At 36.1% G+C, this 13390-nt stretch overlaps 1 pseudogene; it reads right to left on the bottom strand.

Annotated features, from left to right (window-relative positions):
- Positions 1–1056: 1056 nt before the first annotated feature.
- Positions 1057–1580, bottom strand: LOC101720038 (ras-related protein Rab-6A pseudogene; annotated as a pseudogene).
- Between the last annotated feature and the right edge of the window lie 11810 nt (positions 1581–13390).

The raw sequence follows: 13390 nt of genomic DNA, 5'->3' as shown, positions 1-13390 counted from the left end.
TAGGGGCTTATTTCCATCTTCAATTTGATCTCAAATGTCCAAAGCAAGAGTATTTGCTCTTTTACAAAGATTCTTTGCTGGTAAGCTTTAGAGATCATTATTTTTTAAAGCTATAATAGTTTGGCTATTTTCCACTAGTTCTTCTTAAAAAAATTGACTTTTACAATGCCTTCCTTGCATAGTATTTGAAAGAAGGAAAAAGAAAACATAAGCAAAATTATTGCTTGTTGAGATAAAAAAACCAGATAACTGTCTGAAAAATCTTAAAATCTTTGGAGAAATAGAATTTTATGGTTTTATCATGAAAAATTAACTGGTTACTTTTGTCTCTCAGTCTATAAAGCACATGTGAAAGGGTCATTTGTTTTGGTCAGAAATACATTTTATATTCTATTTGTGAGTACTCAGAATGCTCATGAGGACTCATTTGAAGACACAGCATATCCCTTTCCTCATTCAGCACTGCCTACCATGATAGCTAAGTTTTGACTCAAAGAAGGCTAGGTAATTTATATCAGTGCTCAAGAATAATTTTGGACATCTTGGTCTAATACTACTGCAAGTGGTATATGTAAAATTGAAGAATAATTCCAGTGGGCTTGGTCAGACTGCTGTTTGACACCTTGTTTGTTTTGTGGTAGGGTAGGAATAGGAAATGAGGGTAAGGGAGAAGTGAGAAAAGCAGTAAGAGATCAAACAGGTAGGCAAATGGTGTGAACATACTGCTCCTTAACCAAGCTACACATACGTTGACATTTCCATCATTTTAAAGTATGTTATCATAACATTAAAAAAGGAAAAATGTTAAGAAAATGTATCTAATCTTCATTATCACTGGAAACTTTTGGCTTTTTGTAAAATATAAATAGTAATATAAATAATTAATGTGGTTGTGAAGCTAATAGATCATCTCCATGAGACGGGTAGCAATGATGAATTGCAATATGTTATTACTGAAGGGAAAAGGTTCAAGCCAGTATCACACTGTAGTCAATGAAAGAGTACAGGGGCCAAAGCAGTGAGCTTCTGGAGAAGGGCTGAAGATGCTATGGGGCATTAGCAGGTGCAGCCTTCTTCCGTGACTGGTTGCTCTTGAGGCCTTTCCAGCTTTATGTCAATCATGTCTTCCCTGCTTCTGTCTTGTGTGCTTTTCATTCCAAGCAAAGCTGTTGCTATGCATTGGAAGAGCTGCTTTACATTGTAGCCTGCTTTTGCACTAGTTTCAATAGACATAACATTCAGCTCTTTGGCTTTTCACTATCTTATCTCAAGTAACACTTGACTCTTATCAGCAAGATCTGTTTTGTTTCCTACTAGCATGATGATAACATCACTTCCTCTTTCTGTTCTGACATCATCGGTCCATTTTGTAGTTTGCTGGAATGAGTTAACATTTGCTATATCATAAAGTACTACAGCTGCAGCAGAATCACTGATGTAACTGGGAATGAGGCTACGGAAACGTCCCTCATCTGCAGTATCCCACAGCTGCAGCCTGATGGTTTGATCCTCCAAATACGTTGTTTTTGACAAAAAGTCAATCCAATTGTTGCCTGACAGGTGTCAAAATTGTCATACATGAATCTGGTGATCAAGGACGTCTTTCCAAGTCGCTTAGGCGATCAGCCAATCCTAAGAGGCAGAGGGCTGGCAGGGACCAGAGTGAAGTGGTAAAGGGGGAGGGGAGAGCGCCCTTTGAGCTGTGGGAAGTGGTGTATGGTAGCCGCCATGTGAATTGTCCAAAATTTTCTCCCATTCTGCAGGACATCACTTCACTGTATTATTTTCTTTGCTCTGCAGAAACTGTTCAATTTGATATAATCCATTTGTTGATTGTTGGAATTATTTCTTGTGCAATTTGGATCCTGCCCAGAAAGTCCTTGTCTATACCTTTGTCTTCAAGTGTTTTATCTATTTTATCTTCCAGCAGATTCAGTGTTTTTGTTTATTTTTATTTAGGTCTTTGATGCATTCTGAATTGATTTTAGTACAGAGTGAGAGATACAGGCCTAAGTTCATTCTTCTGTGTGTGGACAACCAGTTTTCCATCACTATTTAAAAAACATGATACCCTTTATTCCAGCATTTGTCTTTGGTCCTTTTGTCAAAGATCAGACAGCTAAAGATGCATAGGGCTATTTTGATATCTTCTACTGTATTCCATTGATTTACATTTATATTTTTATGCTAGTATCATGGTGTTTTTACTACTATAGCTTCATAATTTAACTTGAAATTCAGGATTATGATGGTTCCCATTTTGGTCAGAATTGCTTTGAACATTTTGGATCTCTTTTGGTTCCATATAAATTTTAGAATTATTTTCTAGTTCTGTAAAGAATACTTTTTGTATTCTGATAAAGATTGCACTAAATTTCTGTATCATTTTTAGTAATATGACCATTTTGACAACATTGATTTTGCTTATCCACAAACCAGGAATGTCTTTCCATTTTCTTTTTTAAAAATTCATTAATTTTATTGGTACATTTTAGGTATACAATATGCTGACATTCATTACTGGGAATTTGTAACTATGCATAATATATCTTGGTTCTTACTTTTTCCCCATTTCCCTGTCCTCCCTTCAACCCCTTCACTCTACCTATTTACAAAGACTTTCTTTCCATTTTTTCCTTTTCTCATATTTATTCCTTTCTCTTACCCCTACCACTTCCCTTCCCCTTTAGACCTTTTCTTCCTATTTCACATTATCTATTATACATTTTGATTCTTATTTACACTTTCAGTTTCTTACACCAGGGAAACTATTTGATATTTACACATTTGTGTCCTATTTATTTCACTTAAGAGTATGGCCTTAGTGTGCATCACTTTAGATATAAATGTGTCTAGTTTCCCACTCTTTATGGCTGAGTAATACTCCATTTTATAAAAACGCCCCCCACATTTTCCTTATCAAGTCTCCAGTGGATGGGCAATTCAGCTGTTTCCAAGTTTAAGCTGTTACAAAACTGTACCGCTATGAACATGGGTGCACATATATCATTGTGGTATGATTCTTTTAATTCTTTTGGAAAGATAGCCAACAGGGGAAGAGCTGGGTCAAACAGGACCTCTAATCCTAGTTTTTTGAGGTATCTCCATACTGATTTACACAGTGCTTGCACCAGTCTACACTCCCATCAACAGTGAAGAAGGGTTCCTTTGTCCCCACAGCCCCACCAGCATTTGTTATTGGTTGATTTTTTGATAGCTGCCATTCTTTCTGGAATGAGGTGCAATCTCAGTGTTGTTTTCATTTACATCTCTCGAAAGACCAGAGATGTTGAACATTTTTTCATGTATTTATTTGCTATTTCTAATTCTTTGTCTGAGAAATGTCTGTACATTTCAGATGCCCATTTTCAGATTGGATCTTTAAATGTGGGAGGTCTGATCTTTTTAAGTTCTTTATAGATTTGAGATAGTAGACCTTTGTCTGAGGAAAAGCAGGTGAAGATTTTTTCCCACATTGTGGGTTGTCTCTTCACACTGCTGGTGGTTTCTCTTACTGTGCAGAAGCTTTTTAATAAGAAGAGATCTCACTTATTGATTGTTTGTGCTAGTTCATGGGCAACTGAGGTTTTGTTCATAAAATCTTTTCCTACACTGATGTCTTCAAGAGTTCTACCTAAACTCTCTTCCAGCTGTTTAGAGTTTCTATTTTAATATTTAGATCTTTAATCCATTTCAATTTTAGTTTAGTGCATGGTGAGAGATATAGGTCTAGTTTTAATCTTTCGCAAGTTGAAGCCCAATTTTTCCAGCATCATTTATTAAAGAGGCTATCTTTCCTCCAGTGAGGGTGTTTGGCTCCTTTATTGAAGATGAGATGGCTGAGTGTATCTGGCATTGTTTCTGCATCTTCTAATGTGTTCCACTGGTCCTCAGGTCTGTTTCTTTGTCAGCATGATGCTGTTTTTATCACAGTAGCTTTGTAGTATAGTTGCAGGTTGGGGATTGTGATACTCCCTGCCATGTCTCTGTTACCTAGAATTGCTTTTGCTATTCTGGGTCTCTTCTTGTTCCAAACGAATTTTTGGATTGTTTTCTCAAGGTCCATAAAGTATGCTGCTGGGATCTCAATTGGAATTGCATTGAATCTGTATAGCAGTTTTGGAAGTATGGCCATTTTCACTATATTAATCCTTCCTACCCAGGAGCAGGGGATGTCTGTCCATTTTCTGATATCATCTTCAATCTCTCTTTTCAGAGTGCCATAGTTTTCAGAGAAGAGGTCTTTGATTTCTTTCATTAGGATGATTCCTAGGTATTTCAGTTTTTTGGATGCTATTGTGAAAGGAATTATTTGCCCTGAGTGAGTCTGTCATTTGTGTAGAGGAAAGCTATTGATTTTTGTGGGTTGACCTTGTAACCAGCTACTTGACTGAATTTGGTTATTAAATCTAGAAGACTTTTGGTGGCATTCTTGGGGTCTTCAATATAGAGTATCATGTCATCTGCAAATAATGACAATTTGACTTCTTCATTTTCTATCTTTATTAATTTTATTTCTTTCTCTTGTCTAATTGCTGTGGTTAATGTTTCCAAAACTATATTGAACAAGAATGGTGACAGTGGACATCCTTGTCTTGTTCCTGATTTTAGGGTGAAGGATTTCAGTTTTTGACCATTTAGTATGATATTGGCTGTTGGTTTTTCATAGATGGCTTCTATCAGTTTGAGGTAGAGACCATCTATTCCAATTTTTTGTAGGGTTGTTATCATAAATGCATGTTGGATTTTGTCAAATGCTTTTTCTGAGTCTATGGTGATAATCATATGGTTTTTGTCCTTGGTTCTATTGATATAGTATATTACATTGATTGCTTTGTGTATGTTAAACCATCCCTGCATCCCTGGGATGAATCCCACTTGATCAGGGTGTGTGATCTTCTTGATAATCTTCTGCATTCTATTTGCCAGTATCTTATTAAGGATTTTTGCATCTATGTTCATTAGTGAGATTGGCCTATAATTCTCCTTTTCAGTTGGGTCTTTCTCTGATTTGGGGATCAAGGTGATGCTTACTTGCAGGAATGAATTTGGGAGTATTGCTTCCTTTTCAATTTCACTGAAGAGTTTAAACAGTAGTGGCAGCAGTTCCTCTCTAAATGTCTTGTAGAATTCAGCAGTGAAGCCATCAGGGCCCGGGCTTCTCTTAGGTGATAAGTATTTAATTATGTTTTCAATTTCATTGGTTGATATTGGGTTGTTCAGAATTTTTAGGTCTTCTTCATTCAACTTTGGAAATTCAAATGTATCTAGGAATCTGTCCATTTCTTCTGTGTTGTCCATCTTATTGGTGTATAGGTTCTGGAAGTAGGTATTGATGATCCTCTGGATTTCTGCTGGGTCTGTTGTCATTTCACCCTTTTCATTCCTAATTGCATGGATTTGGGCCTTTCCTTTTTCTCATAAGGTTGGCTAACGGTTTGTCAATTGTGTTGATTCTTTTGAAGAACCAACCCTTGGCTTCGTTGATTTTTTGTATTGCTCTCTTAGTCTCCATTGCATTGATTTCTCCTCTGATCTTTATAATTTCTTCCCTTGTATGAGCTTTGGGGTTGTCATGCTCTTCTTTTTCTAGAAGCTTGAGGTTCAGCATCAGGTTGTTTAATTGGGCTCATTCTGTTTTCCTAATATGTGTGTTCACTGCTATGAATTTCCCTCGTAAGACTGCTTTCATTGTGTCCCATAGATTCCAATATGTTGTATTGTCATTGTCATTTAACTGAAGGAACTGTCTGATTTTTTCTTTAATTTACTCTGTGACCCACTGTTTATTCAGAAGTGTATTGTTCAATATCCATGTGTTCATGAAATTCTTGGGATTCCTTTGCTATTGATCTCCAATTTCATCGCACTATGGTCTGATAATATACAGGGGATAACTTCAATTCCTTTGCACTTACTTAAACATATTCTATGTGTGAGTATATGGTCTGTTTTGGAGAATGACCCATGTGCAGCTGAGAAGAATGTGTATTCTGATTTTGTGGGGTAGAACACTCTGTAAACATCTGTTAAGTTCATTTATTCAAGAGTTTGATTGAGTTCTAGTATTTCGTTATTTATTTTTGTCTAGTTGATCTATCTATTTGTGACAGTGGGGTGTTGAGGTCCCCCACTACAATTGTATTAGTGCATAGATGACTTTTCATGTCCGTTAGTATTAGTTTTATATAGTTGGGCACACTGGTGTTTTGTGCATAGATATTTATGATTGTCATCTCTTCCTCTTGGATTCTTCCCTTTACAAGGATGTAGTGTCCTTCTTTGTCTCTCTTAATCGGTGTTGGTTTGAAATCTACTTGATCTGCAAAGAGGATAGCTACTCCTGCTTTTTTTCAGGTTCCTGTAGCATGGAGTATTGTTTTCCACCCTTTCACTTTCGGTCTATGAGTTTCCTTTTGAATTAAGTGTGTTTCTTGTATGCAGCATATTCTTGGGTTTTGCTTCTTGATCCATTCTGCCTGTCTATTTCTTTTGATTGGTGAATTGAGACCATTATCGTTGATGGTTATAACTGAAACCTATTGACTTATCATTGTCATGACTTTTTCTTTTTGTTGAGTTCTCCCCTTTTACATTTAATTTCTTGTCACACCAGATGGGTTCATTCTGCTTTGCTTCCTGGGGTTGTGATCCTCAATGTCTGTTCCTAGGATATTGTGTAAAATTCTTTGGAGTGCTGGTTTGGTATTCACGAAGTTCCTAAGGTGCTCTTTGTCATGCAAGTATCTTATTTCTCCATCCATTTTGAAAGCTAGTTTTGCAGGGTACATCAATCTGGGTTGGAAGCTGTTTTCTTTTAGGGCTTGGCATATGTCACTCCAAGCTCTTCTTGCCTTGATGGTTTGTGTTGAGAAGTCTGCTGTGATTCTGATGGACTTTCCTTTGTATGTGATTTGTTTCTTTTCTCTAACTGCTTGTAGAACTTTGTTCTTCTGTTTAGTTTCTGGAATCCTAAAAATTATATACCTATGTGTAGATATTTTTTGATCAAGGCTATTTGGAGTCCTATATGCCTCCTTTATCTGTATGTCAAGGTCTTTTCCCCTGCTTGGGAAGTTTTCTGCCATTACTTCTGTGAAGAGTTGTTTTTATGTCATCTGCACTCTCTCCTCTTTCTTCTTTGACTCCAATCAGTCTTATGTTATTCTTCTTTGCATCATCTAGCAGCTGCTGGATTGATTTCTCATGTTCCCTCATAATTTTGAAGCAATTTTTCTTTTCTTGGTCCTTAATTGCCATCTTATCTTCTATATCTGAAATTCTGTCCTCACATTGGCTCATTCTGCTCTCACATTGGCTCATTCTGCTGTGTAGACTTTCACTGGAGTTTTTCATCTCTTGGAAATCTATTTGCATCTATTTTATGGATTCCATTTGTTTCCCATGTTGAGATTCCATCATGTTCCTCAGCTCCTCTCTAGATTTCTTAATCATGTCTTGCACTAGAAGCACAATCTCTGCTGTTATCTGAGAAATTATTTCTGATTTCATTTTTTTCCAGATCCCCTTTTGTTGCCAGTTCAGTGGGTCCAGGTGGTTGAGTATCAGAGTGTTGTATCTCATTTCCCTTTGGGGTTGCTGTAGGTGATCTGGAAGTCTGGTTTTGAGACTTATTTACGTGTTTTCTCATTTCGACTGGGGGTGGGGGTGGGGTGGTGCTGTTGGCGCCCAAGAGGCTGACCTCCTCTGAACTGGGAGAGGTGGGACAGGGGCTGGGAGTGGCGGGATGGACGCTGGCCTGAAAGCCCCTTCTTCTGGGCCAGAAGCGGTCGGACAGTGGCTCAGAAGTCCCTTCCTCTCTCCTGGGAGCATTTGGACAGATGGGGGCCCCAAAGCCCCTTTTTCTGGGGCAGGAGCAGTGGGATGGTGGCTCAGAAGTCCATACCTCTGGGCCGGGAGCGGTGGGCTGGATCTTGAACTTTATAATTTTTAAAAATGTATTTCCAAATTATATACATTAAAGAATCAGCCAAATGTTGCAGCACGTGCATGTAATCCCAGCAATCTGGGAGGCTGAGGAAGAAGTACCACAAGTTTGGGCCCAACCTATGCAACTTAGTCTCACCAAGAAACGAGACTTTGTATCAAAATTTTAAAAAAAGGGTCTGGGGATATTCAGTGCAAAGGCCCTTGGTTAGATACCCAGTAGAAAAAAGAAAGAGAAAAAACCCAAAAAGGAAGGAAAGGAGGAAGGAAGGAAGGAAGGAATACACAAAGAAAATAACTCTCCACCAATAATAGGAACTTTAGGTAAGGCCCCCCCCATTGATAAATCATCTATTGAAGAAAATTAGTAAAAATTAAAAAATTTGAAAACAAACCTTATTGCTGAAACTCTGAACTCAGTAAACCAAAAATACACATTTTAAAAGATTATATTATATAAAATGTAATCATGTTCTAGGCTATACATTTCTAGAAATATTAAGGTTATCTTTCAGAGCATGATATTTGACAAAAATGCAATGAAATTAAATACTGATAACAGAATAGACAAATAGATAAATTTTTAAAAAAGTAGAGCCCAGAAGTAGACCTATTCAAAAGGAAATACAACAGGGAAATGATAATTTTTCAACAAATGGTGCTGGTCCAACTGGACATACACAAACAAAAAATGAATTTAAATACAGATGTTACACCCATCACAAAAATTAACTCGCAATTAATCATATACCTAAAGGTAAAACATAAAGCTATGAAATTCATAGAATTCATAATATAGGAGAAAAAGTGGATGACCTTAGTTATGGCAATGTCTTTTTACATTGCACACCAAAGGAAGTAATTGGTAATCTGGACATCATTAAGATTAAAAACATATAATTATTACATTCATCGAGGGGAGCTGGTACACATATGTGATACATCTTAATTCTTTTTACACCTCCTTCCCCTCTCTTCTGCCCCACCCTCCATCTCTTGGTCACTTTCCTATTTGCAAAATATCTATCTCTCTGTTTCCTATTATCTATATTTTATTTTGGTCTTTATTTTTTGTCTATAGTTTGGGTTTCTTATTTAAGAGGAACCATGTGGTGTTAAGTTTGTGTGTTTGATTTATTTTTCTTAGTACTGTGATCTCAAGGTGCATCCATTTTCCTACAAATTATTCAATTTATCCTTCTTTATGGCTGAAAAGTACTCCATTGTGTATACATTTAAAATTATGATTGAATCTCAAGTACCCTGGTGGAGGAGAATTGCTCACAGCATGGCATAGAGGAAGCAGAGAGAGTGAAGAGTGGGGAAGGGAGATATACTTTTCCTCCTTAGGAGGAGGCCCCACATCCTAAAAGCACTTTTAGCTATAAACTCATCAATGGAGTAACACAGCAACAAGTATAGTACCTCATTGATCCACTTTTCCAAAGCCCTGTCTATGATTAGATGACTTTGGTAGGGAGGATAATATAAACTATAAAAAGCTCTGATATTTCTTTATTAAGTTTTTGTTTAGTTGACGTATTTGTGAAAGTAGGATACTGAGGTCACCCACTATCATTGTGTTGGTGTTTACTTGATCTGTTTTTTTTTTTTTTCTGGTACTGGGGATCGAACTCAGTACCTTAGACTTGCGAGGCAGGTGGCTGAACCACTGAACTAAATCCCTGGCCCCTACTTGATCTGTTTTTAACTTTAGTCTGTTAGTACATATGTGTAGAACATAATGTCTACATTCCTGTGGGAAGTTTTTACATGTACATAGCATATCTTGATTCCTTTTTTTCATGCCCTTTTCTTGCCCCCTCTGCCCATCTCTTCATCCCATTCCTTTTATTTTGGTGTATGTTTGCAGTACATAATGTTTATAATTCTTGAATGGAATTGACAAATGTATCTAACAAATCCTAATTACTTTTTTTCATCCCATATCCTTTCTCTCTCTCCTCCCTCTGTCTCTTGATGAACTTCTCATTTTAGAATGATGTATTTCCCTACTTCCTATTATATTTTCTTTTTCTTTTTACCCTGGATCTGTCATAAAAGAAACCATGTGATATTTAAGCTTGTGTGTCTGATTTGTTTTCCTTAACATTATGGTCTCAAGTTGTATTCATTTGCCTACAAATGATTCAAGTTTATCTTCCTTTACAGTAGAATGGTACCCCATTGTGTTTAAATAACACATTTTATTTATCTGTTCATCTGTTGATGGACATACAGGCTGGTTTCAAATTTTAGGTATTATGAATTGTGCTTCTATAAACATGAGTATGCATGTATCACTGTAACATGATGTCTTTAACTCTTTTGTAAAGAAACCTAGAAGGGAATAGCTGGGTCAAATGGAATTTCTTATTTCAGTTTTTTGAGGAATCTCCATACTGATTTCCATAGTGATTGTACTAGTTTACTTTCCCACCAACAGTGCAGGTGGGTTCCTTTCTCCCTACAGCCTCACTGCCATTTGGTATTATTTCATTTCTTGATGGTGGCAATTCTTTCTGTGGTAAGATGGAATCTCAGTGATGTTTAACTTGCATTTCTCTAGTGACCAGCAGTGTTGCATATTTATTCATATATTTATTGGTCCAGAATATCAAAAGCAATCCTGGATAAAAAGAGTGAAGGAGAAAGCATCACAATCCTGGACTTAAAGTTATATTACAAAGCTAATGTGATTAAAAAACAGCATGGTACTGGCACAAAAACAGACACAACGATCAATGGAACAGAATAGAGGGTGTAGAAACAACCTCAGACACATTCAACTATTTGATCTTTGACAAAAAGGCCAAAATCTTACACTGAAGAAATGGTAGCCTCTGGGCTGAGGATTTAGCTCAGTGATTCTGCCACCTGCCTTGCAAGTGCAAGGTCCCAAGTTTGATCCCCGGTAACAAAAAAAGTAAAAGTAGCTTCTTTAACAAATAATGGTGGGAAAAATGGCTATCCTCATGCACAAGATTAAATCTAGACCTATATCTCTCACCATATACTAAACTAAAATGAAAATGGGTTAGAGAGCTAAATGTTAAGCCAGAAACACTTAACCTGCTAGAATATGGGTGAAACTCTTGAAGTCATAGGTATAGGCAAGGACTTTCTCAAAAGAGCCCCAGTTGCATAGGAAATATTTCCAAGAATCAACAAATGGGGTCATTTTAAACTAAAAAACTTCTGTACAGCAAAAGAAACAATCAACAGAGTGAAAAGACAACCTAGAGAACTGGAAAACAGTTTTTGCCAGTGATTCCCCAGTCAGAGAACTAATATCTAGACTATATAAGGAGATAAAAAAAATGAGACCCCCCCCTCAAATAAAAGACACAATCAAAAAGTGGGCAAGCAAAATGAATAGATATTAGATCTTTTATGTCAGGTAGTGTTTGTTTTAAAAAGTTAGCTGCACCAGTATTTGGTGCATATATATTTACAATTGTTACTTTTTCCTTTTAAATTGTTCTCTTAACTAATATGTAGTGACCTTCTTTGCTTCTTCTGATTAGTTTCAGCTTGAAGTTTACTTTGAGAATAAAGTTTCTACCCTTGCTTGTTTTCTGGGTCCTGGTGCATAAAATATTGTTTTCTATCCTTTCCTTTTTAATCTAAATTTTATTTATATATTTTTTATTTTTATGGGTGCATGTTTGCAGTACATAATGATTACATTCCTTGTCAGGCATAGGTACATGTACATAACACATTTTAATTCTTTTTTCATTCTCATCCCCTTCCTACCCTCTGCTTCTCTTCATTCTCCTTCCCTTTTGCAAAAATTTATCTTCCTATTTCCTATTGTCTATCTTTAATTTACTATATTTATATTGTGAGTTTCTCATTTTAGAGAAACCATGTGATATTTAAGGTTGTGTGTCTGCTTTGGATTAGATGAACCTCTTGAATGCAGCAGACCACTGAGTTTGTTTTTTGATCTAATCCTTTAATAGGGGAGTCCAGCCCATTTATTTTATTACTGAAAGGTAATGACTTACTACTGTTAGTGCGTTCTTTTTCTGTTGTTTACTCCTTTATTTTTCCATTTTTGTTTAATCTATTTAATCCAAATTTTTGGCTTTGTTGGATTCATTGTCCCTGTCTGAAATATTTTTGAGTATTTTTTTAAGTGGTGGTTTTGTGTTCATGAATTTCTTAAGGTATTCTTTGTTGTGGAATGTCCTTATTTCTCCTTACATTTTGAAAGATAGTTTTGCAAGATATATTAGTCTGGGTTAGAATTTGTTTTCTTCCAGGACTTGAAACAATTCCTTCCAAGTTTTCCTGGCCTTTAAAGTTTGTGTTGAAAAGTACTGTAATTTTAATGGGTAGCATTATAAATGAATTGTTTTTTTGCTTTTTTCTGACAGATTTTAATATTCTGTCTTTGTGTTGGACTTCTAGGATTTTGACTAAGATGTGTCATGGGGAGCTTCTTTTTATTTCATCATAGTTATTTGGCATTCTGTAATCCTTGCTGGCCTGTATGATGAATTATTTTCTCATACTTGGAAAGTTTTTTCTGTAATTCTATGAATTCTGTAAACAGATTTTTTTTTCTAAGTGTCCTGTTCTCTAATTTTTCTCTAACTCCAGATAGCCTTAGGTTCCTCTTCTTAGCATCATCTAGCAGCTGTTGAATATTATTCCTTGCTTTCTTACCATTTTTTAGGTATCCCTGTATATATAATCATATGATTCCATTTGTCACTGGTTTCTGAAATCTCATCCTCATATTAATCATTTCTATCAATTATATATTCAATAGAATTCTTTATCTCCAGGATTTCTGTTTGTCACCTTTTTTAATGGCCTCTATTTCTTTGGTAAATTTGTCTTTCATGTTTTGATCTGTTTTGGTTACCTCTTCTAATTTTTTTTGTTTCTCCTGTAAACCCATTAGTCAGTTTGTTAGGTAGTTTTGCCATCTTTTGGCTTATGTCATTTTTGAGCCTGCCAAAACTTTTGCTTCCTTTGTAATCACCAGCTTTCTGGTGTTTCATTTCTTCTCTATAGGTGACCCTTGGATCTGTTTTGGAAGAGTTGGGAATATTTGTAGGCATTTGGTTGGGTTGTTCTTTCATAATACTATTTTTTTGTGTGCTGGATGAAGACAGTACGTTGTTGATATGAGTATTTCTTTAGTTAGGTTACATTTTCCTGTGATGTGTTTGTGGCTTTATTTGTCTGTGGTACTGTTTACCACTTCAACCTATTCAATGCTGTAAGGAGAAAATTTCTTCTGCCTACAACAGCAGCAACAGATCCAACCATATAGCAACCATAAACATTAAAATTTGTTGGATAATTTCACCATTTTAAACCATTTTACACCTTTACACATTTTTTCACCTTTACACATTATATTATACTGCTATTTGTGGTTCATCTGGAATGTGGAAGATGAAAGATAGGGAAAAGAAGGGGG

Source organism: Heterocephalus glaber, unplaced genomic scaffold, assembly GCF_053883595.1.
Source record: "Heterocephalus glaber isolate CG9 unplaced genomic scaffold, H.glaber_assembly_v1.0 deba00001543, whole genome shotgun sequence".
NCBI classification, from domain to species: domain Eukaryota; kingdom Metazoa; phylum Chordata; class Mammalia; order Rodentia; family Bathyergidae; genus Heterocephalus; species Heterocephalus glaber.
The sequence above is the reverse complement of the archived record's forward strand: the minus strand, read 5'-3'. Positions and strand labels throughout refer to the sequence as shown.